Consider the following 5,054-nt stretch of genomic DNA (forward strand, 5'->3'; position numbering starts at 1 on the left):
GGGACCAGTCATGATGAGCTTCATGATACTGCAGATACACTGGTAGCAGTACACAAGTTATATAATTTAAAGGTACCTCAGGTATATCTATGGTCAAAGCAGTGATGGCAGAACAGGATACTGCCATGGTCCTGTCATTCTGTATTCAAATGCTGGGAAAAAGATATAAGCACAAGGTCAAGTTAACAAGCTACCACTTTTAAGATGACCAGAGGCTGATCAGCGCTCATTTAGGCTTCACTAATCATATATGGTCCTGACTCACATGAGGTAAGAACTATATTGGTGTGAAGACTAGTGTTCACTTTGTTTGTCCTGTGTGGAGAATCATACAGTGAAACAATACACTGAACTGTAGTCCAATCTCACTAAAGCCTTTGTAAGAATTTGTATTATTTTTTTTTAAGGTACTTTTTAAAGTTCAGTGGAAGTGCTAGGGAACTGAAGTAACTCACCTGTCTACTATTAACTTGGCTGTAGCATCAACTTACTGTGCTTGGTTTATCATCAGATAGTATTACCTTGTGGTCAACACTGGGGCAGTCCTGCATCAGATTCAGGGCTTTGTTTTTCAAGCAATTGCTAATAACATGAATATAGATTTTGAATTGTAGCTGTTCTGTAAGATACAATACTGCACAGTAAGACTGAAGCTTGAAAAGATGTAGCTACAGGGGGCACTTATTCAACAAAAATGGCTTTTAAGCACTTAGCTTAAGGTATGTAAAATATGCATTCCTTTATTTACATGCTTTATTCCAAAGGGATCCCAGATTAATGAACCTATAAAATGTATTGCACCAAAGGAACAGCTCCAAGTAGGTTCTGCATCATTTATCCTTACTCTACTCCTGTTTGACACAATGGAGACATTTGTATACCTAGAGATGCGGGATGGTCCAGTAGCTTGGAAACAGAACTTGGAAATTATGAAACCCACGTTGTATTTTCAACTGTGCTACTAACTCATGTGATGGCAAACCATAATCTAACCCTACATTTAATTTGGTTGGGGTCAAAACTAAGGGTCAAATTCTTGTATCCACTTGGCTCCCAGTGTCTACTTGTGGAGTAAGGTATTAGTCAGTGTAAATTAGGGTGGCAGGTGTGTGCCAAAAGCTAACCTGTGATGTACTAAAATGTTCTAGTGTAAACAAAAGGCTTCCAGGGTTCTGTTGTGACTATTTGGAGGTTGTCCCCAACATGCAATTATCAGCAGTAGAGATGCACTAAGTTTGAAACTCCTAAAATCAGAGCTTGAATTTGTTTCCAAGGCTTCTACAAAGGATGGAAGTTGAAGCCAGGTTCAAAGGGAGACAGCTCTTTAATCACTATATGTCATGCTGTATAAGCCTCCTTCTCCTTACCTCCCACATGGTTCATTCATTCTTTCTTCATTCAAAGCACAGCTGGCATAGACAGTATGAAGCCAAGCAAATTTATGAAGGCCCAATTTATAAATATCTGCTATGCCTAGCACCTGCCCTCCAAACTATACAGAACTGTATCACAGTTTTTCTGCATACCTCTTGTTTTAGACCAGGGGCATCAAAGACAGGGCCCATGCACCAGATTTGGCCTATGAAGCCCTATCATCCAGCCTATAGTGGTGCTGGTGGATATCAGATCAGCCTTGCATACCATGTATCCACCTTGGCCCTGCACACTGCATGTGACATGTGGAGCCAATCTGGGGTCTGTGATTTATGCGCTCTGCAGGACTGGTCCAGAGTGTATACTGAACATGGCAGCAGGGCAGGTCCAAGACAAGTGCTGCATGTGGTTCCCATGCCAGACCAACCCTGCATCCCTAATCAGGATGCAGGACTGGTCTTTGGGTCTGATGCTCCTCATCCAGTCCATGGGGCTGGATGAGTTTGAGACCTCTGCTCTAGACTTAGGAAGCAGAAACAAACAGGGTCAGATTGGTGAAAAACAAAAAGTCTGGGTTGACATAAATGCATTCATTTGGAAATAATAAATTTTGAGTTAAATGCTACCTCATGTTATCACATCTCTTTTGATTGCAACATAAAAATTTAACATCCTGATTCTGCAAGAACTTAAATAACTTTACCCATGTGCATAATCCAGCCAAGCCCAAACTACTTAATATTTAACTTTTTTTAAAGAGAAAATTTCAGTTATTGGCAACTGCAGCTATCCTAATTGGAGAATGAAGGCAGGAGGACCCATAAGCTAAAGTAAACTACTCTGAACCTTAGTGGAAGGAAAACTACTTTCCAAATAAACATTTTAAGTATCCTCGGGCAAGAAACTGTCTTACTGTAGGTTTATACCGCACCTACTGCAGCAATGATTTCTATATTATCTCTATGCTGAGCTCAGGACTGCCACTGAAAAGCAAGTTCCACCCACTTGCTTCTAGTCAGTATGGGCTTCTACTCAGGGGGCATGTCTGCACATGTGCATTTACTATGCAGTAACCAAAATTATTGCACAGGATGGGCGTGCATCTACATATGCATACCTGTACTGCATGGTAAATATGGTGATTTACGCTAACTTGAGCATAAATTTGATACCTGCATTATGTAGGTATCAGATTTATGCCTGATTAGTTACTGTGCAGTAATGCACATGTAGACACTTTACTGCCCAGTAACACTGTGTGTGTTTAGTCCCAAGTCATGCCATCCACAGCATTAATGTGCTTTAATGCCTACATGTGTAGACACTAACCTACTCCTGTTTATGGTGCAGTAAATTACTGCTCAGTAAATTTAAACCAGCATAAATGTACATGTAGACATGCCCAGTGTCAGATAGGGTCACCAGCTTAGAGTCCTAAGCACTGGTGAACCTGGCATGCACTTAACCAGAGTGGGACATGCTTCTTGGTAGCAGCCTTGGGCTTGGTACAGAGGCTGTAAAGACAGATCCAACATGTCCCTGAACCAATTGTGGTTTTGGGTGCCTGTACTATATATTTGTTTGATAGCTATAATGTGTGCATGTGTGGAACTATTGCCTATGTATATCTTAATGTATTTTAATGGAGGCAAACTGTCTGTATGGATATCATTTAATTCACCCTGCAGTTGAAAATAATATTATGCGTCTAATGCCATGTATTTGTGTCTTTGCATATTTTTTCACACAGCATTTGCATGTGGCATTTTGACAGGCTAACTCAAGTGCCTCCTCTAAGTTTCACACTTACTCCAGATTTCTGATTTTATATGGAAGGCTTTCTCTTCTCAAATGTGTTGCTAGGTAACAAGTTAACATAAAATATGTAAAACAGATTCTTGGGGCAAGGGGAAATCTGTCTGTTGTGAAATATCACAATTCTAGTCACAATCTGTTTTTCGTTCCTTAGAAAAAACATTCTCTTTTCAGATAATATTATACAGGTGTCACCTCTATACTGCAGGTTTGGTCATAATGGAATGAATGGGCTATACATCATTACAGAACACTTAACATGATAAAGCTGGTTGGGACTTTAACTGGACCTCTGAACTCCTGCTACAAAGGCACCTGAATTCACCAGATGATTACTTAACCAATGATAATACAAAGAAGGAGATTTGGCACAAGCAGTTAAATGACTCTTAACCTAACATGTCACTATAATAAATATTTGGCTGACTACAATATTTCAAAGCAGAAGATGCAGTCTTTTGTGAATCGGTAATTCTCTGGTGTCTGTCAGCTATCTGTGCAGGGCAGCTCAGAAGCAGCTCTACTATAACCCATTCTGATTAATGCTACAGTGAGTTTTTCTGACACCTGTCATTTTGCTCCGTAGGCGAATGACTGAAGAGGATGGACTTTCACCCAAGTGTAGCAATCACACCAGTCCATTACAATAAAACATTAACTACCTTCCTCAGCAGGTGAAGTGAAACCCTAACTTGTTTTCTTGAATTAATTCTTCTCTCTCTGTTCCAGGTCCTGCTGGCTGCCTCCTCTTATACAAGACAACATAAATAGTCCCAGCTTTGGATGGATTTCTACAGCTCTTCTAAACTTCCTTGGAAGAGCAGTGTTTTGTCTTAGTCAGGTCACTGGTTTCTCACACTGTATGAGAACACTTTGGGAAAGGCTCATTCTGGGCAATAAACACTGAATGTACCTGAAGCATTTTAGAAAGAATAAGCATGCTAGTGAGGATGACCAGTAAAGATAATATATTGGCCGCCCACATCATTCTCAGCTACTCATAATTAATTCCTTCTCTAAGTTTGCTCTCCATTGTTTACTTTCTTGGTTTTCATAGTTTATCATTAATGCCTTAGGACTTCCAGTTCCCCATTTATATTTTGTTTTTGTCCCTATGTGGGCGTTGTTGTTTCTTTTGCCCAATATGTGCTTAGACTACACCAAACACCACAGATTGCTTATAACTGAGCTTTTAAGTTACATGGGTGTCCTGTTAAAAATATCTTACTTAACATAAGACCACACAGGAAGACTGAAATGTTTTCAGGGGTGGCACCAGGAGCTAGCTCTGTGGTTACTGGTATTTTCTCTGGATGAACTATCCCCATGACTTAGATCTCAACAAGGACTGCTGGCCAAATCTACACCTAACCCAAAACACTAGTGTAGCCCTCTGTACATATTATAAAGCTTATAGCAAAAATTAAGGATGTGTTTCTGGGCTGGGATAACTTGAGACCTGTGATAACTAAACATACAGAACAGCAAAATGACTAGAAAGGAAGTGGTCAGGGTAAGAAGGAAAGAGAAAATGGGGTAGTAGGTAGAGAATCCACACACGGGTAGGACTGACATGCTAGAAAACAGTTTCTGACATGTGGGTGTCTGTGTGTCATTTGGGAGGAACAAATCCACCAGGAGAGGTAGAAGGGAGGTACGTATCACATGTTCAATTTTGTGACTCCATCTGGTGCACAGGAGACACCCCCCAACATAGCAGATGAGCTGGGTGAGTCAGTCTGTTTGGTCAGGTTTTCATACCCTGTTGTTCCTGAAGTTTTATCTGGTTCACATGTTTTCAACAGGGTTAATGGAGTTAATGTAAGTAAATCTTTAAAAAAAAAAAAGAACAGCCTTTGAACTCA

At 40.3% G+C, this 5,054-nt stretch overlaps 1 long non-coding RNA gene across 1 annotated transcript; it reads left to right on the forward strand.

Moving 5' to 3' along the window:
* The first annotated feature begins 475 nt into the window (after positions 1-475).
* LOC109303484 lies at positions 476-4,107 on the forward strand. The gene is made up of 2 exons (XR_002099139.1): positions 476-719; positions 3,919-4,107. It is a non-coding gene; the product is annotated as an uncharacterized LOC109303484 (long non-coding RNA).
* Positions 4,108-5,054: the final 947 nt, after the last annotated feature.

The sequence above is a fragment of the Gavialis gangeticus genome, unplaced genomic scaffold, assembly GCF_001723915.1.
Source record: "Gavialis gangeticus isolate Ggan-Ray unplaced genomic scaffold, GavGan_comp1, whole genome shotgun sequence".
NCBI classification, from domain to species: Eukaryota; Metazoa; Chordata; order Crocodylia; family Gavialidae; genus Gavialis; species Gavialis gangeticus.